General features: G+C 35.6%; 1 pseudogene; it reads left to right on the forward strand.

Moving 5' to 3' along the window:
• The first annotated feature begins 15,517 nt into the window (after positions 1-15,517).
• Positions 15,518-22,711, forward strand: LOC115231866 (annotated as a pseudogene).
• The last annotated feature ends 238 nt before the right edge of the window (positions 22,712-22,949 follow it).

Consider the following 22,949-nt stretch of genomic DNA (forward strand, 5'->3'; position numbering starts at 1 on the left):
ACAATTGGTTATCCGCCCGACGTCATCATAACAAGATGGGGTATTGGCTTCAAGCATCATACTCTTATGCAATAATTTTGTATCAATTTCTTGACATTGTGGAGAATTTCAAAGACGACGGAATATTTTTTAGTAAAAAAGTAAAACAAGCAATTGAATCGCCACCTACGAAAAAGTCTAATGGAAATATTGAAATTATCAGATACTTAATCAAATATTGACAAAAATGGAATCCACAAGTTTAACAATAAATGATGCACATTCAGATCTTTGTTTGTTAAAATTTCCGTCTGATAAATGCAGAAATAAATGAATACATACAAAAAAGATTACACAAAAATGACATAGAATCAATTATAGAAATGGAGAAAATATATCTCCCCTGAAGAATGGGACAATAAGAAATGTCAGTGTACTCATCACAACCGTTGAAAGAGCATTTCTATGCTTAAAAAATTAATTACTAAGATAGAGGTTTCAATGCGGAAAAGGTCCAAAAATTATTTAATACCTTACTATACACAATATTTTTTACGACTTTTTGATTTATACCTTATTAAAATGTGCCTAAAAATGTAGAATAAAGTCTAAAATTAAAAATAAAGTCCTAAAATGCCTTTTTAAGGTCCTAAATAAATTTTTAAGTGCCTGAAAAAAAAATTGCCCTAATGATGATTTATGTTTGTCGAATTACTGGAAACCTGTACAACTGGAATGTCAATATATTTCGCAGTAAAAGGGTTTTTTTGAAACAAGTGGAAACAATCAAAGGAGTGACAACATAAATTAATCAAAAAGGAATATTATGGTTTGAAAATCACAAATAAAATATGGCAATAAACAATCAAAAGGAGTTGACAACAATAAATTAATCAAAAAGGAATATTATGGTTTGAAAATAACAATAAATATGGCAATAAACAATCAAAAGGAGTTGACAACAATAATTAATCAAAAAGGAATATTATGGTTTGAAATAACGAATAAAATATGGCAATAAACAATCAAAAGGAGTTGACAACATATTAATCAAAAGGAATATTATGGTTTGAAAATAACAAATAAAATATGGCAATAAACAATCAAAGGAGTTTGACAAAACATAAATTAATCAAAAAGGAATATTATGGTTTGAAAATAACAAATAAAATATGGCAATAAACATCAAGGATTTGACAACAATACATTAATCAAAACGGAATATTATGGTTTGAAAATAACGAAAAAAATAGGCAATAAACAATCAAAAGGAGTTGACAACAATAAATTACTCAAAAGGAATATTATGGGTTGAAAATAACGATAAATATGGCAATAACAATCAAAAGGAGTTGACAACAATAAATTAATCAAAAAGGAATATTATGGTTTGAAAATAACTAATAAAATATGGCAATAAACAATCAAAAGGAGTTGACAACATAAATTATCAAAGGAATATTATGGTTGAAAATACCAAATAAAATATGCAATAAACAATCAAAAGGAGTTGACAACAATAAATTAATCAAAAAGGAATATTATGGTTTGAAAATAACGATAAAATATGGCAATAAACAATCAAAAGGAGTTGACAACATAAATTATCAAAAAGGAATATTATGGTTTGAAAATAACAATAAAATATGGCAATAAACAATCAAAGGAGTTTACAACAATAAATTAATCAAAAAGGATATTATGGTTTGAAAATAACAAATAAATATGGCAATAACAATCAAAATGAGTTGACAACAATAAATTAATCAAAAGGAATATTATGGTTTGAAAATAACGAATAAAATATGGCAATAACAATCAAAAGGAGTTGACAACAATAAATTAATCAAAAGGAATATTATGGTTTGAAAAATAACGAATAAAATATGGCAATAAACAATCAAAAGGAGTTGACAACAATAAATTAATCAAAAGGAATATTATGGTTTGAAAATAACAAATAAAATATGGCAATAAACAATCAAAAGGAGTTGACAACAATAAATTAATCAAAAAGGAATATTATGGTTTGAAAATAACGAATAAAATATGGCGATAAACAATCAAAAGGAGTTGACCAACAATAAATTAATCAAAAGGAATATTATGGTTTGAAATAACCAATAAAAATATGGCAATAAACAATCAAAAGGAGTTGACAACAATAAATTAATCAAAAAGAATATTATGGTTTGAAAATAACAAATAAAATATGGCAATAAACAATCAAAAGGAGTTGACAACAATAAATTAATCAAAAAGGAATATTATGGTTTGAAAATAAAATAAATATGGCAATAAACAATCAAAAGGAGTTGACAACAATAAATAATCAAAAGGAATATTATGGTTTGAAAATACGAATAATATGGCAATAAACAATCAAAAGGAGTTGACAACAATAAAATAATCAAAAAGGAATATTATGGTTTGAAAATAACAAATAAAATATGGCAATAACAATCAAAAGGAGTTGACAACAATAAATTAATCAGAAAGGAATATCATGGTTCGAAAATAACGAATAAAATATGGCAATAAACAATCAAAAGGAGTTGACAACAATAAATTAATCAAAAAGGAATATAATGGTTCGAAAATAACGAATAAAATATGGCAATAAACAATCAAAAAGAGTTGACAACAATAAATTAATCAAAAAGGAATATAATGGTTCGAAAATAACGAATAAAATATGGCAATAAACAATCAAAAGGAGTTGACAACAATAAATTAATCAAAAAGGAATATTATGGTTTGAAAATAACGAATAAAATATGGCAATAAACAATCAAAAGGAGTTGACAACAATAAATTAATCAAAAAGGAATATTATGGTTTGAAAATAACGAATAAAATATGGCAATAAACAATCAAAAGGAGTTGACAACAATAAATTAATCAAAAAGGAATATTATGGTTTGAAAATAACGAATAAAATATGGCAATAAACAATCAAAGGAGTTGACAACAATAAATTAATCAAAAAGGAATATTATGGTTTGAAAATAACGAATAAAATATGGCAATAAACAATCAAAAGGAGTTGACAACAATAAATTAATCAAAAAGGAATATTATGGTTTGAAAATAACAAATAAAATATGGCAATAAACAATCAAAAGGAGTTGACAACAATAAATTAATCAAAAAGGAATATTATGGTTTGAAAATAACGAATAAAATATGGCGATAAACAATCAAAAGGAGTTGACAACAATAAATTAATCAAAAAGGAATATTATGGTTTGAAAATAACAAATAAAATATGGCAATAAACAATCAAAAGGAGTTGACAACAATAAATTAATCAAAAAAGAATATTATGGTTTGAAAATAACAAATAAAATATGGCAATAAACAATCAAAAGGAGTTGACAACAATAAATTAATCAAAAAGGAATATTATGGTTTGAAAATAACAAATAAAATATGGCAATAAACAATCAAAAGGAGTTGAGAAATCCATCCTTTTTGGTTGAGATAATACTGAGGGATGTCTGATATCAACAAGAATATTACAGAACGACCGTTGCACGAAGAAGCCAATGAGATCAAAGACGCCATTGTGAAAAGCCAGAGAAAACGATCCGAGATCACTCTCCCACCGTTCATCAGCCTTTCAAATGAATATGCCACTTGTCATCCCATGATGACCGAAGAATGGATCGACTATGTGCCCGACACCTTTTTCGTTGGGCCAATTATTACGAGAATTCATTCCGTCATAATGAGCATTGTACCCCACCAGCATTTTGCAGATCTCACCTTAACTACCTGTCAACTCTACGTTGCACACTTAGTGATGTTCCTGATCCTACAGGCTCATCAGAACCACGTGTTTGACCCAGAGATCCAACAGGTCTTAGATTCTTATCGTAGCTTAAACGTCAGCAATCTTCCATTTCCGGATTATTATCTAGAATGGAAAAACGCAATTGGTGATGTCAAAGTTGCGAAAGAGAGCCTTCTCCTTCGTTTGCAATTGCCGAAAATCGAGAGATCTGGTCCTGTGTACAACGAGTATTTCCGGCACTCTTCAGTGGCAAATTTACTCCCTAACTTCCGATCAATTTTAGTGAAGGCGTATCTAATGTCTGATCTTCACTCTATTCAGAGGAATGATCGCTATTTAGAACGTTACCGCGACACAAGCCGTCTTTCCGAAAACGTTTTATTCTGTAACACTTTAGCGCGAGCGAACGACGCTCTGCTCCAGTCCTCATCTGAGAGCCTCAGAGTTGGTAGTCGGACGAATTGGCAACGTTGATCCAAAGTTTCCTGTTAAAACCAGATTCAAGGAATCCATATCTACGATTCAATGTGTAATCAGATCATGGAATATGCCTGCCAGGGAGACTCTCAGGAGGCATTCTTATCAGCGCTGGTCTACACCCGCTCTCCTGCCGCAAATGCCCTGGGAGGTTCCCCAGGCACGCACAGCTTAATTCCATAATAAAGCGTCTGCTCGAGACAACCGGCATCCCGTGCCAACTGGAGCCCTCTGGCCTTAACAGGGGCGATGGCAAGAGGCCGGACGGCGTCTCGCTCTTCCCGTTCAAGTGCGGCAAAGCGATCGTCTGGGACGCGACATGCTCTGACACTTTTGCGTCAACATGCCTTCTCGCGTCCGCGATCGAAGCTGGCACAGCGGCGAGGAGGGCAGAGACCCGGAAGAAAGACAAGTACGCCTCGCTCGCCGACAGATTCCTCTTTGTGTCTGTTTCAGTCGAAACATCAGACACATTCGGCCCAGCCACGCTACGTTTTCTCACCGAGAGAGGCAGCCACCTCGGGAGGATTAGAAACGACCCCCGCGAGGTCAATCGGCTTTTTGAGCGCGTCTCAATTGCCGTACTCAGGGGGAACAGTTTCTCTATTCTCTCTGCGGCTAGTAGCTGACTTCCTGTTCCATTTTCTTTACTATTTGTTAATAATAATTAGTTCTTTGAAAAAAAAATATGGCAATAAACAATCAAAAGGAGTTGACCACAATAAATTAATCAAAAAGAAATATTATGGTTTGAAAATAAAAAATAAAATATGGCAATAAACAATCAAAAGGTTAAAAGATTAAAGTTTAAAAAAGCTTAAAAGATTTAAAAGAAATTGAAGATTTTAAAGAAAAATAGTTCAATCTCCCCGTCATAAATAAAAGTGTGTAATGAAGAATAAAAATTTTCATTAAAAATAAGATAAAATTCAATTTTCAAAATTTCGAAATAAGTAGAATATACAGATTGAAGGAATAAACTTACAAATATTACAAAATGATGAAATTTCAGATAATTTAACCATTAAAAGAAACTACATCGAGAAATATCCCTTCTGAATCCAATTAAATAAAAAAATTATGATCTACCAAATAATGTAACAAAACAAAAAGGTATGCCAAACGCGTGGTTACACGTGGCATAATTTATTAGGTTTTTTATTAATAATTGGATAACCAAAAATTAAGAAATTTATTAATAAAAACGAACATTATTTTAATTAAAAACAATTCTACCTAGTAGCTTATAAAGAGTGTAAATATTAAAGCGCATATCTCAGTGATTCTCCAGATAGCTGAAATAAGGATACAAAGAAGTGCGATCAAGATTGTTGAGGTGTCAAAAGTCGTGTTTAGTTATCTACAAATTCTCATAAACCAACTGTACTCTCAAAAATGACAGTGAATGCATTTTAGAGGTCAAAATGGATTTTTAAAGTATTTTATTAAACGGAAACAGCAGTGTTGTCAAAATCCTTGCAAACATGGTTGATCGACAGCTAAGGTGAAAACTCCACTACGCTCCTCGACTTGCCTGCCTTTAACGGACACAAGGAAGAGTAAAATTTCTCATTGAGAATAACGCAGTCATCGAAGCCAGGTTGCATATTTGCATGAACACAGAAACTAATTTTTATGGACACCTCTCGACTGTGCGGCAACAAATGGCAATGTATGTCGAATATTGCTTAATGATGACACCCCCAATTGTTGCAAAGGATCGTGCAAATTTTAAATTTTATTTATTGTGTTTATGATATTAACCTTATTCTTATATAAACGGATAATGGAGAATTAGACATAACAAAAACAAATGAGCAGCAAAATTTTAGTCATTCTTATCTTTTATATTTTGATCATTTTCATCTTCAATGTTTCCGCAATTTTCCATTTCTTCTATTGTATCATTTTCAGCATATTTATATGCAACAAAATCTTCAATATCCAACAGATTAAAAATACAGTGCTGGTGGTAAAATGGACTCTATTCTTTGACCATTTGAAGAGAGAATGGAAAACTGAAGGAAAAAATAATCTTATGAATGCCAAAATGCACTAAAAATACCCTTTCTTGCTATAAAATATTTGTTACTACCAAAACTAACTTTTGACAAAACTAAGAGGCTTATATAAAAATAATGCCGTCTCTAGAATCATTCGAAAATTTATATTGGAAACAGACATTATCTATACGTGTCTGTTTTGCTTACTTCTTGATTCTCTAATTTAGAAAGCTGTTTGATTTGATCACTATTTCTACTCAATGTATTGCCTCAGAATTTAAAACAAGTCCTCAGTGTCTCCCACCTAATGAATTTCCTACAACTCCACAAATAAATCCCTTTCATTCTCCCCTCTACTTTCAGACAAAATAAATTAATCAGTGTGGAGTATTTAGTTCATTAACCAAGACACTCCGATAGGCGTCAAACCCCTCAGAAATAATACTGACTTGGCCCCCATGCACATGCCACAAATCAGTGCACACAGAATTAAGCAAATGTCCCTCGTGGGAGACGAGGACAATCCCCCCCTTATAGGCCAATATTGCCTTTGCCAACGCGTCCACTGACTCCACGTCCAAATGGTTTGTCGGCTCGTCCAAAACAATAAAATTTGGACTACAAATTATTATAAAACAAACTTCTTTAAACACAAAGCAGCAAAGGCCACTCTGCTCTTCTGTCCTCCACTCAACGTTTTAATCGACTTGACCCCCATCTTGCCAGATATCCCAAAACACCCCAACTTTGACCGATAAGTCTCCACAGATTGGCCTACAATGCCCAATCAGCCTCACCAGGACAACAGGAGTGCATCAATTCGACAGGAGTCAAAGAATAATCCAACTGATCCACGTGATGTTGACTGAAATACCCAATTCGGAGACCGTGATTCACCACCAGGGTCCCCGAACTGGGTTTGAGTTGTCCAATTATTAGTTTGAGGAGAGTGGACTTGCCCGATCCATTATCCCCCACCTACATCTCTCACTACTCTCCTTACTATGCAGATTCGACTAGTCATGGATATTGACACTGAAAGGTGCTCGAATATGGGTTTGTTGGGGTAGGAGAAACACACGTTGTTGAATTCCACCACCGTCAGCTCGGAGGGGGGGACCACTGGGAACTTGAATACCACCGGAGACTCCTTCTCGACTGGGGACACAAATGACATTTTTTGCAACATTTTTATCTTGCTTTGCACTAAGGATGCTCTTTTGGCATTATAACGAAATCGATCGATAAATTCCTACTAAATTTTGGCGCCATTTTTAAACTTGAGTGGTTTTCCGAAGTGCTTGTTGTGACTCAAATTCTTTTTGCTGGTTAACCAAATCTCTTTCCCGCGTTTTCGTGAATGTTTCATAATCACCCTTGTAGTGAACCAGCTTCAAGTCCTTCATCAAATAAATGTCAGTGGCCACGTTGTTCAGGAACGTTCTGTCGTGGGAAATGACCAAAAGAGTGCAAGTCCATGTCTTCAAGTACTCCTCCAGCCAAACCACAGCCCTCAAGTCCAGCATATTCGTGGGCTCGTCCAGCAATAACAGTCCTGGCCTGAGAATATCCCACCAAGCATTTACTTGACAAACAGAGCTCTCGCCAAGGCAATTCTCATCCTCCAACCACCAGAAAACTCCCTTGTGGGTCTTTTTTGATCCACGTGACTGAAACCCAGGCCAGAGAGGATTGAGGCTGCCCGGGCTGGGGCTGTATGTGCTCCAATGGCCTCCAATTCTGCAGCCACTCTACTCATTTCAAGGTAGGAGGAGGTGTTTTCCAGTTTGACTTGCTGTTCTAACAGATTTGACCTCTCCGTGTCAGCAGAGAGCACACAGTCGATCACTCTGCTGTTGTCCCCTGAGACTTCCTGCTCGACATGCAGCATTGACACATCACCAGAAAATTGTAAATCTCGTCTATAAATATATTTAATTATTTATATTAATTTAAATATAAATAAATTGTATTTAAAATATGTTCTTGTGTGACCACGTTTAATTAATACATTGCAATGGCCTTCATTAGAGTAGTCTTCCCCACACCATTCCTCCCAACCAGTCCATATCTCCTTCCCTGACAAAGAATAAGCGAACTGCCCAGCAAAAGTGTACTAAACTAACATAAACATCAAACTTGCTTCCATAGTAGAGATCAAAGTTAGTAATCAATATATCTTTCCCGCCACTTTCCAAATGGTCTTGTTGGACCACCGTCGGTGTCTCTTCCGCAGTCCGATCTGCCCGAAGTTGTTTGGACAGTTCCTCAAAGTCTCTCTCGTTTACTTTTTTTTCGTTTTTTTTATTGATAGAATTCAACTTTCGGTTGTCGAATGCCTAGGGTGACAGGTTGGGTATAAACGAGCATTCTGTCCTGGAATTTGGTTTCCCGCTCAATTCTATCCTCCTCCATGGCGTCCTTAATGCATTCTGGTGTGGCCAGTAGTTGTATTTCTGCCTCCTTTATTTGTCCAAAACTGGCGGGAATTAATGGCGGGAAAACTTTGATAGAGATTGGAAGAGTATTTGTGATAGATTTTGTATTTTGTCTTGTTTTAAGTAATCTTGAATAAAAGGGAGAATTGTCTCGGATAGTGACTGAGAGTCCGTTATCTCCTGACGAGAATCAATGAGGAGACCTTGGGGATGTCAGTTATAAGAGTACTCGATATATATTCGAGAGTAGTGTCATCCAAGTCGGGGATCTCTGCCCTTAACGTGGACTCCAATACACCCACATCATCATTCATGCAACTTTTATTTCAAATAATTTATTATAATTTACTAATAAATAAAAACTAAACAAAAATCCTCATTAATAAATAATCAAATAAGTTTTTTGGCCAAGAAGAAACCCTTAAGATGCCAGGTCATAAAGAAGAAGGAAATGACCACAACCACAGCAAAGAAGAACATGAGCATAAGAATAAGGGAATGAATCCTCTTAGTGGCCATCACGTACCGCCCTTCCCGATACTACCATAAGACCCCCCCCTTACCTTCAATTCGTCCTGCTCTTGAATGATCTCCAGGAGACTGTCCACCACTCGCCGAGCCCTCAACTCCAATTTTGTGTATTTCTCAAATTCTTTTAATTCTCCGTAGTTCATGGCGTTTTCACCGTGGTGGAATTTTAGGTCCACTTCCTGGAGGTTAACCACACTAAAAAACCTTGGAGACATTCAGTCTCAAACAAATCACGTATTCTCCCGCCAAATGTGTTTTAAATGTGAATTTCCCCTTGTTGCCGTATTCTCTGTCGAGGACGACTTCCTCTCGGGGATCTGACACGGTTACTTCGAACGAGACGGGTTCCGGTGATTCCACGGAATATATTCCGGCTGCCAACATTTTTTCTGGTAGGTCTTCTATGAAACATTTTTCCCGCCCATCCTGGAATTGCATTTTAATTGAATTTGAGTCAAAAACAAGCACCAAAACAAACAACCACATCAACACGTTTACGTGTATATTATTAATTAATATTTATTAGTAATTAAATAATAATCCTTAATTATAATTAATTAAAATTAAATTAATCAACTGCATTAAATGCGATCATCTTCTTAAGCACTTGTGCCTGACTGGTCTCTCTAATAACCCCCCCAAGAAACATCTCATCCAAAATAAAATAAACCTGCCAACCTAACCCCCCCAAAAAACCTTAAAAAAGTTGAAAACAATGTCCAATTCACACACATTCTTGAAATATGTGTTCAAAACCTCCACAAAGTTATGAATTGCCTCAATATAGAGCAGATTGTTCTCCTCCAAGTCCACACAGAGGATGATATAGAGTCCTGCATATCGTCTGTATATCAATTTGTCTCCTCTGAACTGAGGAATGACAGGAGGGGGGTACGGGGATGAAGTTTATGTGGTTGCTTGGCCGGACTGAGACACAAATGTGGGCCTCTTCGATCAGTTTCTGCTTCTCTTCTTCGTCGTAAAAATTGAACCACCTCCCAAGACGTGTTTTTCCCGCCCGATTTTGAATTAGAAAAAATTTAATCTAAATTTAAATATCCCACATCAACCATTAATAATAATTACACAAAAATATTTATTAATTAAATATTTAATAAAAATAATTATAAATCATCTTCAAATGTAAATTTATTTTCAACACGAGCCCTCATTTTACTACCAGGATTGAGCACACTCATTCCCCTCTTTAGAGGACTCTCCTTTAAGGTCTCTGCCTTGTTTGGGGTTCCTATACTTCTCCGATCCCTGCACTCCTGGGCAGATATTTTGGAGGCCATTTCGAATAGGAGGACAGAGAGGAGGGACTCTTTGATCTCTATATCCTTGACAATCCACAATTGGAATTGTTGTGGGTGTCCTGAGAGAGTGACTTTGAAGGATGTTTGTGTGTTGGATAGGAGGCATAGGGACAGAGGGGTTTTCCTGATTTGTTTATTTATTGGAATGGGGTCAGAAAGCCATAGGTTTTTTATATTTGTTAATCCGATTGAGAAATTGTTGTTTTCTAGTTTAATAAATGAGGTGTATTTATAAGGGGGAATATGACTAGAAAATATCACACAAGGTCTAACAACATCCATTAAATATTTATTTATTTAAAAAAACATTTTTTACTATAAATTTTTAAATATTAATAAAGATATTCAATATACATTAAGATACTTTTAAAAAGAACTACATTTTGTTACTAATTTATAAATACAAAAAAACTAAGTATTTATAACTAATTAATATTTAAATATTTTAATAAATATAATAATTTTATTAATTAATAAATACCACGTGTACTATTGTGTTCTAGTGACTATGCAGATATTTGTCAAGACTCCCTCTCAAGGAACACTGTGCTGTAATGTAATGCTCAGTTAATCCATCTAATCTAGGTCTCGGAGACCGACCAGACTCGAACATTACTTGAACAAATTTCCATAAAGACAGGTTCCGCTTAATTCTCGAACATTTAAAGGAATTTCACTCAATGAGGTGTATATTAGCCACAAGGGTTCAACGTTGAGTGCAGATTGTTCGTTGGATTCGTATGGAATAAAGGATCTGTCAACCCTCCATCAATTTGTGCCCCTCCTGGGAGGAAAGAAGAAGAAAAAATCCAAAAAGCACACCACGCCAAAGAAGAGGAAACACAAAAGAAAGAAAGTCGTGATGGCTGCTCTGAAATACTACAAAGTCAACAACGACGGAGAAGTCACGTTGTTGAGAGATCGGTGCCCCAATCCTGAATGTGGGCCTGCATCCATGATGGCCAAACACAAAAATAGGAGCACATGTGGGAAATGTACCAGGACAATCATGGCTAATTAGGACGTACTCTTTTTTTCTATGTTCGTAAATTATTGTCTTATATTTGTTGTGAGTTTAGGCTATAGAGGACTATTAATTTTGTCGACTGTCATTACCTGGTTGGTTTGTGGTTAAAGTACAGTTTTGATGAGTAATATATCACTATTCGATGGATTTGTAATCTTCTGGAATATTGGCTTGAGGGTTGGATTGTCAGGGGGACAAGTATTTAAAATCTCAAAGCAGTGTCTCCTGACACTTTCTCCTAAAAGACTTTTTGAGATATAAAAAACCGAACGAGGAATCTCATTTTAGTTTTAAATATTTTTGTGGTGACTGAAGTTTCGGTGTATTTCAGTTCTGATATTTTTTTGATAAACATTAATCGTCGAATTTTGTCTACTGATTGTTGTGTAGAGAATTTTGTGAATTCCCGGCATTTTCAATTTAGAGCCGATAGCCATTTTATTTTTGCTGCCGGAAAATGTTTGTCAACGTTTAACTAGATTGACACTAAATTTAAAACTTGGTTTTTAAGGAAATAGGACGTAAAATAAAGACTTTAAAAAAACTTGCCTAAAGTTCTTTAAACTAAAAGTCTCTTTATAAAAGTCGAAAGAAATTAATTTCGTGCATTATCTGACTATTAACTTAATTATTGTCAAAATCCGAACTAAATTAGTTCACTACTCGCTTGCTCCAACGGCTCCATTCCCAAAGGCGATTGATCATGTTTCTATTCTTACAAATGTTTCTATTTGTGATTTCTAGCGGAGTGAGGGATAAATTCCAAAACTGGCATAATTCAGAGATTTTTGAACAAATTGTTTATATAAGATTAGTAGGCTTAATTTTCCTTGACCGAAAAATTAACCTGATATGGCTTTTAGGGCTTTTAGTTTGCGTTTGACTTGCCTGCATGTTAAGTCAATGTGCCGAGGAAAGGCAGGCACTTATCGAAAATAACCCCAAAGATTCTGGTGTGTTTGACGACAGGTAGTTTTTCGTTGTGTATATATACTAATGTAAAATTATCGTAGGTCTGAGGTGAATAAAGTTACAGATGATTTTGACGGGAAGGCATTAAGTCTTAGCAAATTAGTTGAAACATTGTTTTTTGTTCCAATGAACAATCATTAGAATCATTTATCACGAAATTAAAAATTTTTTCTTAAATTGGTAAAGTTTTAAAGAATTTTAGATCAACTCAATGACATTTTCAGTAAAAATTATGATCACTTAAGAACTCTTTTTATTGCACTTTCCATATTGTCTTGAAACGAATGACCTGCTTTAATTATGAGGTTACTGATGTATCTCTTCTTCTGTGTTCGACTATCATAGTCGCCAACATTTTTTTCAACCGATTGACTATATTTAAATCCGAATTCCTTTTTCAATAAATAACTTGGCAATGTAGTTCAATAAAATTTATGATATTGGCTTTATCAAAGGTAGTTTATTACAGAAAAGCCATACTAGCAAATTGACTTTTTTATGCGATTGTATTTTTACAAAAAGTCATTGGCCTAGTCATTAGTCAATTATATTCATCTAATGACTTGCCAACAAGGTAGGAGGATTTTTTGGATCAGAATTACAATTTTGCAAAAACATAAAGGAATATATACTTCTGATATTTTAGACAATTTATGATAAACAGTCAACGCTTACTCATGGCCAGATTAATAAATAAGTCCAGCGATCAATCTAAACCAAGTCAAAAAAAGTAAAATAATTTTATTATTAGAATTAATCTTGTGGTGCCAAATGCCAGATTCAACACATATGTCGAATACTCTACCTAGGTCCACAAAATACGGAAGAGGGATAGGCTAGTCGGCCCGGGGGCATTTTACCATACAGATAAATCGTCCTCATTCTGAGTCACCTAAAATCTCTGCTCTCCGTGCCGTGCCATTACGCTATACGAGATGCATTTTCGGCTAAATTCGAACAGAATAAATCGATTGCTAACCTACTCAGTTTGTCAAAAGCATACACTGAAAAGCAAACTAAGGAAAATAATGCCAATTCCTTAACCTTCCTCAGAGAATGTGAAAACGAGTTTTTATCCAACTTAAAAGATGTGATGAAATTCTTAATGACTCAAGGCCGCATTCAAGGAAAATCCCAAATATCAAAGTCAAAAAGGATTAATTGAGGGACTAAATTTGGCGATTAAAAAATATTGTCAAAAATTCTCTTTACTATCTATTGACCAGATCTCAATAGTTATATACGCGGGACAATGTGCCTACCAAGAAATTACAAATGTCAGGCCAACCAACGACTGGAAGGTCAATATGAAAAAGAAAGTTGAGGACTGGAAGAGAAAATTGGAACTTGTTTGAAAGCACTTTGAGCTTAGAGTTACAGATGTGATGAGAAAAAGATCACCTATGATATTCTCAGTTCGCTGAGCTACAAAAATCAAAAAAGGGAGAGAAAGGAAGAATTATGTCGCACATCGAAGACACTATAAAAATATTAGAAAAGAAAATTACTGTGTATGAGTCCAGAAGGGAATTTCAACCACACAACCGCTCTTTCAAATTATATCGAAGAGCGTTCTACAGATCTTTGGACCCTGCTGATCATTTATCATCTAGCATGTTTAACCCAGATGAGTGTTTTAATTTTTGGGAAGATATTTGGTCTAAAAGAACCAATACCTGTCAAAATGAGAAATGAACTTGCCAGTCAAACAAACTGGGACAGAATCTGATATCTGCTTTATTAGTCAAGAACTTTTCGAAGATTTTATAAAATATCTTCCAAATTGGAGATCCTGTGGCTGCGACGGGGTATACATTTCGAATCTTTACATCCATATATCTATACTGAAATCTTAAAATTTGTAAAGGAGAGTACATACCGAACAATTGGTTTTACACTGGGATTACTTACCCCACCCCAAAGAAGCCTAACTCGAATTTGCCAAAAGACCTCAGATCCATAAATGCATGCCAAACCTGTATAAAGTTTCTCACTAAATGCGTAAATACGAAATTAACGGATTATTTTGAATATTATTCGCTTGTTTCGGATAATCAACTTGGATGTAAAAGAAAATATCAATGAGCCAAAGAACAGGCTTTGATTAGCAAGAGTATAAACCTGGCCTACGGAAACAATCTGTTTACTGTCTGGATAAATGTGAACATTTTTGTCTATGACAAAAAGAAAACATGATAACAATCATTGAAGTAGAATTACGTCGCAAGACAACTTGCAGAAGGTGGAAGTGGAAAACTCCACAAATACGACTTACTTGCAAGTGAGATCGGACTTTTACATAGTGCCAAAGTACAAATTGTACCAATTGTTTTGACGTGGATGCAATTACAACTAAATTCTACCCGAAATATTGCCAAAAACTGAAGTTAGCGGATAAAATTAAATCATACATACAGTCTGTCGTTCTCAGAGCAACTTGCCAAAATATGAACACAGAATACAAACCAATAACGTCGGAAAAGACACCGCTGATACATTGTGTGTCGATACTAGCGATGCCGACACTCCCAGAGCCAATATGTCCCAGAGCGGGAACAGGAGACAGAGATTGGAATGACCAAATTAGTAACACTATACCTAAACTATCAAATAACTAAACTTGATATTTTAATAAAAAATGTTTTTATTCAAATAATCTGTCTGCCCATTCGTACAGTGAACGTTGGCCCTCAGAGGACAAAGTCTTTTCAAGAGTGCATTTGCCTCCTCACCGATTCCACACTCTTGCGATTTTTCTTGAATATTATTATCTATTAAAAAATTATTAATTTAAAAATGTTATTAAATAAAATATTCATTCGGTTTTTACCGTGGTTTAGCTAATTAAATAAATAAAACAAATACTTGTTGTTCGGTGATTACAAAGCTCTCACATGCTGAATTCCCGTCGAATAATATCAACAATCATCAAATCCCTATCCACAACCGCCCCTCCAATACTCCGACCAATCTATATGGACTACCAAGCCACGACCCCAATGGACCCACGTGTTTTGGACGCCATGTTGCCATACATGACTCACTGTGTTGGCAACGCTCACTCACGGACACATTTCTACGGCTGGGAGTCCGAACACGCCGTGGACCGAGCCAGAGAGCAAGTGGCGAGTCTAATAAATGCAAATCCCCAAGAAATAATATTCACATCGGGGGCCACGGAATCCAACAATTTGTCCCTCAAAGGAATCGCCCATTTCTACGGAAAAAAACGGAAACACATAATCACATCACAAATCGTAAAAAACAAACTAAACAACCCAGGAACACAAATGTGTCCTCGATTGCTGCAGGATTCTGGAAAGTGAGGGTTTCAGGGTCACCTACCTCCCCGTCAACACGAAGGGGATCGTCGACCTGAAGGTATTCCACGGAAAGTAGAGAATTGTAGTTATTGGAGTCGGAGATCACCCCCGACACGTGTTTGGTGTCGATAATGGGGGTACATAATGAAATAGGAGTAGTTCAGCCAATCGGGGACATTGGTTTGGGTTGGTTGTCATTGGCAGGGGAGTTGTGTCGACGGAATAAAGTGTTCTTTCACTGCGATGCAGCCCAGACGGTCGGGAAGGTGCCTGTTGATGTCAGAAAGGACAAGATTGACCTTCTGTCTATCAGTGGGCACAAAATATACGGTCCTAAGGGTATTGTGTTGATATATGGAAGGGATTGGGGCACTTTTTGTGAATAGGGCTCAAAGAGTGCGACTGACCCCCCAAATGAGTGGAGGAGGACAGGAACGGGTTTCCGTAGTGGGACATTGCCGGTCAGTCTGGTGGTCGGACTGGGGGAGGCTGCCAAGGTCGCGGGGGAGGAGATGGAGGTGGTGTGTGTTGTCTATTCTAGTATGACTACAAACACGTCAGTATGCTCAGAAATGTGTTGGTTGATGGACTGTTTTCTCGATTGGACAAACTGGAGAGAAATGGAGACCCCGATCGTTCATATCCGGTGTGTTGTGTGGGTGTATTGCAGGGTGTGTGAACATATCTTTCAGTTGTGTGGAAGGGGAGAGTCTGTTGATGGCCATAAAGAATGTTTCGGTCTCCTCTGGGAGGTTAGGAGTGGTGGTTGTGTAGTGGCAGTGCCTGCACGTCGAGTACTCTCGAGCCGTCCTATGTCCTGAGAGCCTTGGCTACGTCTGAGGAGTTGGCTCATTCGTCGATTCGGTAGTTGGTGGGGAGTGTTTGGTAGGTTTGGAATAGGCAGGTTTACTACATTAGCACAGGTGGAGTATACTGTCGATTTGGTGGTCGAGAAGGTCAATAAACTGAGGGAAATGAGGTACGGGGGGTCTTATTGTGTAGTCCTCTTTGGGAGATGGTTCAGGATGGGGTCGATTTGTCCACTATACAATGGAAACATTAAATTAATTTTTTACATTTTAAACAGTGGACAGTCTGAGTTTGGGAATCTTTTTATCTAAATAGGTCAAATGAATTTTTTATGAATTTAGTTTTTAGGAACTAGAAATTAAATTTGCTTTATTAAATGCTATTAAAAATAAATTATTCTCAAATAAATACTTAGGAATTTAATTCAGCGTGTCTTATTTTAAATTAATAAATCGGTCTAATTTATATAATTTATGTCCATGACTTGTCAGATACGTATTTTCCCAAATTAAATCTTTCTAGGCACAGAGGATTCACCCTTGGCCACTAATTCAAAAAAATCAGGTCCTTCAAATGGTTTTTGATGTCTAAGGTAGCCAAAATAAGATCCTTGCATATATTCGGATATTTCTAAAGACTGTAGTTATATTTTCAGTCTTGTACTTGTTCATATTTTCTCTCAAACTAATGGGGACATCCTTAAAACTACTCGGAGGTAATTCGAGTCTGACATTTTTTGAGGAGGAAACCCTTCAAGTTCGCTAGAAAAAATAACTTTGCTCAAAAACCCAATCGTGGGACTTGTGATTGGAATTCTCATCACAATCGTCGTCCAAAGCTCGTCTGCTTCGTCCTCGATAATCGTCACGATGGTGGGAAATAAAAGTAGTCATTTTTCCGTGTTTAAGTAATTTCCGTGAGTGTGGCCATTCCCGTGATCATGGGGGCCAACATTGGCACGTCCCTCACCAACACCATCGTCGCCTTCGGAAACATCAAAAACCGCGGTGATTTTGCACGTGCGTTCGCGGGGGCAGTGATTCACGACATTTTTAATTTGCTGACTGTCGGAATATTTCTTACTTGGAGGAATTGTTAAGTTTTGTTTGTTTTGTGAGTTTTTTTAGTTGCGACTGTTGGTATTGGGTATTTGGAGTACATTTCGTGGAAATCGTGTGTGCCTTTGGTTTGCAAAAACTGCACGAAGGTCTCCAAAGTTGACTTTTTTTCAAAAATCACAAAAAGTCTCGAAAATCTGATTGTTCAAATCGACAAGAAAAAAATCAGTAAATCTAACGAAACGAGCATTTTAAAGAAAAAATGTCAAAGAATGATTGACAACAAGACAGAGAAATATAGCTGTTGTGTTCCGTTGTAGATCCCTATTAGTGAGCAGGTGGCTTTCTCTTTGCTTACTCAACTCTGACTGACTCTCAAATCGGGGCCATTCTCCTAGTTTTGTCACTTGTGTGCATTGCAGTGGGTCTTGTATTTCTTGTTAAACTTTTGTATTCTCTGCTCAATTCTAAACTCGTTTTTGGAGTCAAAAAGTATTTTTGATAGATTTTTTAGATAATCAATTCTGACTTCCGGGGGTGTTCAAACACTTGACGGGCTATTTTGCCATCGTAGTTGGAGTTGTCTTCACCATGCTGTTGCAAAGTAGTTCAGCATTCACGTCTATTTTAACTCCGTTGGTTGGAGTGAATATTATTTCGATTGAGCGATTTTATCCAATGTGTCTGGGTTCGAATCTGGGAACCACATTTACTGCAATTCTCGCTGCGTTGGCGATTGACCCAGAAACACGATTTCCTGCTCTTCAGGTTGCTTTTTGTCATTTGTACTTCAACTTGAATGGCATATTGGTGTGGTACCCTGTCCCCCTGCTTCGGAGGGTAGTCCACTTTTTGATTTTCAGGTCCCGCTCATGGCTGCTCACAGATTTGGGACGATCACGGAAAAGTACCGTTGGTTCCCCTTGGTCTACATTGTCTTGGTTTTTTTCATGTTTCCTGGATTTATTTTTGTATTGTCGTTGGGTGGGTGGAAGGTTTTTGTCGGGGTTTTGTCGCCGATGTTAATTTTGCTGGTCTTTGTCGTGGTTGTGTCCATTTTTCAAAAAAAAAAGCCCGGGGTTTTGCCGAGGGTTTTGAGGGATTGGAAATTTTTGCCAGAATGGCTTCGCTCGTTAGAATTTTATGACAGAATTTTTGCCAAAATATGCTCGCGATTTAAGTCAAGGAAAAAAATTTTTCAGAAAGTTGATACATCTAATGAAAATCATAATTGCAATTTATGATATTTAATCATTTTTTTGTTTATCAAATTTATTATAAAAGTTTTAAATAAAATTCAAATTTTTGTAATCACGTGGTCATCTCACTAAATGCAAAATTTTGAAATTAACAAAAAACGGTGTTTAAATTCTCCAGATTTAAGCATAAAGAAATCATTTGATGATCGTTTACTTAAAATAATCACTTTTATCAACAACCACAACGACTACTATACCACTAGTTCATGCTCAGGCAGAGTCTCCCTATCTATCACCGTATAAGAATAATATATTTTTAAAGAACATAACCAACGATAAACAATCCTGCAAATGGCTGTACGTTACACACGATTTTTGCGACCCACGTGCCCTGGTCTAATTTTGTGTAGTCAAAAAAGACCGAAGCCTTGAAAAACACGGAAGAGACCGTCGGACGTGTTTCCGTCAGATTTGAGCCTGCCATTTTGCACGTGGCCTGTCGGTCTGTCGAAAAGGCACAAAAACTGGTATTTTTACCATAAATTTCCAAGTTGGCCATCGCCTTGTTTTCCGGGTTCAAAAATTCAGGAATTTCAATCGACAAAAAATTTAAAAAATTTTGTTGGTTGAAAGATGGTTTTTTATGTCCTTTCAGGCAATTCGATGTACATCCAATTTGGAGGTGCCTGTGGGTGAGGATGGGAGAGTATTTGTGGGCTGTGATGTATGTTTGTCGTTGATTGTAGTATATTACATATTTGTGTCGTATTTCGAATGAAAAGCAGACGAGAAATTTCAGTTTGATTCAGCGGTTTTATTTTTTCTTATTGGGATTTAGATTTGAGGATAATTTGAATTCTCTTTAATTTTATTTTTTTAATTTTGATATATTTTGATAAAAGACAAAGTCCTGGGTGGTTGTCCTAATTTCAGAAAATGTTTAATGAAATAAATCGTCATTTTTTTCTGTCGTAACATGTTTACTGATTAAGTCACAGGAATTGAAAATGAAATATATTGGCGTGGTTAGAGAGCTGAGATATCAAAAAGTGCTTAGATTTTGGCTGGGTTCAGAAAATATTAGGCTAGAAGAAGTAAATAAGGTCAAATTTAAGTTTAAATTTAGTTGAGATAGAAATAAAATAGTTGATGTAGTTGTCCTTTCTATATATTGAAAGGTGAATAATTGATTCAGTTTATTTTAAATTAGTTATTTAGTGAAAACAATATTGTTAATTCGTAGAATATTTAATTTGTTCCTCGACACTTTTGGGGTCAAAACGATCCAAATGTGAGACTTCTGCAATTATTCTCTTGACCCCATTTGTTCGTTTTAAGTTGTGATTTTAAAAAGTCTAATTATGTTATAAATTTAAGTTTTTAGATAAAAAACCAATCCATTAATGGGGCACTATTAAAACATTTCAATCGATTTTATCGAATTGCTAATTAAATTAGTTAAGTATATAAAGGTGAGCTTCATTAAAGTTTATTTGTGTGATTGTTCATTTTGAAAAAAGATTTTTAACAATTTTAAAATTAAATTTTGGAATGTTTTTCATATTATTTCTAACACAACTACAACATGGTTCCTAATTAAACTATATTTTGTAGTAAATGTATGTCAACTGAAAAATTGCTGATTAAGCAAATTCTAAAACGCTATCACGAATCGGGTAAATCGAATCGACCAGTTGAAAGCTCATTAGACACATTAAAGATTTATTTGGACTTACTTTAATCCAAATCCTCAATTTGAACGAAAAAGAGCAAGTCCTCACAACAAACGTGTGGCTCACATTTGTTACGAAATATCAAAAATTATTATTTTTAGTCATGGCACGACCATTTCCTCCAATGGAACCCGTCGGAATACGACAACATCTCCGTCATTCGCATATATTCTCACCTCATCTGGAAACCAGATATTGTACTTTATAATTAGTATACAACACATATATTGATACATAGTGCGGATATGAGATTAGAAGACAAACGAGACGCCTTGGCTACAATATACGCAGATGGAAGAATCCTGTGGATCCCTCAGTCAATTCTTCTATCTTCGTGTCCCATCGATATTTTCTACTTTCCATTTGACACTCAAAAATGCGAACTCAAGTTTGGGTCCTGGACATACACAGGCGAGGACGTCGATATGGATTTCTATGATAATAAAGAAGCATTCGAACTGACAGAATATGTGGAAAGCAACACGTGGAATCTTCTCGAGTCTAACGCTGTAAAAAGCATCAAGAATTATCCTTGCTGTTCTGAGAAATTCGTTGATATAACATTTTATTTGGTTCTCAGCAGAAAGGGAGGGTTTTATCACTATATCTTGGCCGTCCTTGCATTCTTCTGTCGATGCTCACACTTTCGATATTTTGGATTCCCGCCGAGTCCCCTTCCAAAATGTTACTCGGTTTTTTATATATTTTTACTGATTAGGAATGAATATTTATGTTGCGTTTTTTGTTCTTCTTTTGCTACTTTCCGAATCAATTCCGCGAGCTGCCTCGACCGTGCCGCTGTTGGGTTTTTTGTTGTGTGGGAAGATTTTATTGTAGGGAGTTATTTTGTGTTCAACATGGTCCTCATAACCTTGTCCACATTTTTGGCTGCCATTGTTGTTACTTTTAATATGAGGGGAGAAAAAGTGAATCCTCTGCCGATTAAACTTAAAAAAGTTTATTTTTATGATTATTTGAAGGTTATTTTTAAACTGGACGAATTATTGGATTTCGTAATCTCACGGAAAATGACAATATAACAACTATTCCCAAAAATATTAGAATTTATAAACCCAATGTTCGACAACGGATTTTGCCGAACAGTGTGGAGGCTGACGTTCGTCAAATTGCTGAGTGCGTGAGAGAACTCTTTGGAAGGAAGGAATCGAAAGACCGAATTAACTCAATTCTCTCTGAATGGAGGCTTTCCGCTTTGATTTTGGATCGACTGTTCCTCATTATTTATGTTGTCACTAATATTGTGGCAATATTATACATATTCATAAGTTTGTTGCATTTTTTATTTATTTAGAAATCATGTCGTGATCGGATTTACTTTTTTTAAAACAGTTAAAAAAATTTCTATCTAACTCTATTTAATCAGAAAATTAGACATTTTTAAAATCAAATCGAGATTTACTGTCAAGTTTTAATCGCCTCTCTCCAGCCAAAGTAGAGAGACTCTACAAGTCCAATGTACATGCTGGAGATCCGGTTCAGATCCAAACATTATAATAATCGAAATTCGGCTATTTTCTATATGTGTTGATAGACCCCAGGATATGCCGACAATTAAAAACTGTGATGAAGGAATTCAATTTATAAATAATACAATTCTCGTGATATAAATTGAATATATGTTTTCTGTCATAAGAGCACTTAACGTTTCAAAGTATACAGGAAATCTATAGCAATCAAATTCATCATTAATAAGAGAAATAATCAACATCGAAAAGCCACGAATGAGTAATAAGGCAGGTCAAAAAATGACTATAAACCAGAAAAAATACTCCTTCCAGAACAGAAAAAAGGCAAGCCTGAAACCTCCGGGGAAAATTGGAAAACTTACTCAAGCACAGATCCAAGAATTCAAAGAAGTGGTCCATTCTTTGACCTTTACAGGGATTTGCCATCATTGATCAAAACAACGACGGGAAAATTGATCTTGAAGACTTGAAAACTACTTATGAGTCATTAGGTGTGAATTCTGATTTTATGTATAAGGGCTCACTCCGGACGAAATACGACTCAAGGAATGTTGAATGAGTGAAGGGACCGATAAATCTGACGGCGTTTCTTAGCATGTTTGGGGAAAAAATGTCTGGTAAAAATGAATTGGCAACTTTCAGGGACTGACAGTGAACAAAAACTGATTAGTTCTTTTAAAATGTTTGACAAAAAAGGAGATGGGACAATTCATCAAGACTAGTCGTAGTTATTTAATATTTTCTAGTCTAAAGGATATCCTGACCAATATGGGGGACAACTTTTCGGAAAAGAGGTT

Source organism: Octopus sinensis, unplaced genomic scaffold (assembly GCF_006345805.1).
Source record: "Octopus sinensis unplaced genomic scaffold, ASM634580v1 Contig18913, whole genome shotgun sequence".
NCBI lineage: Eukaryota > Metazoa > Mollusca > Cephalopoda > Octopoda > Octopodidae > Octopus > Octopus sinensis.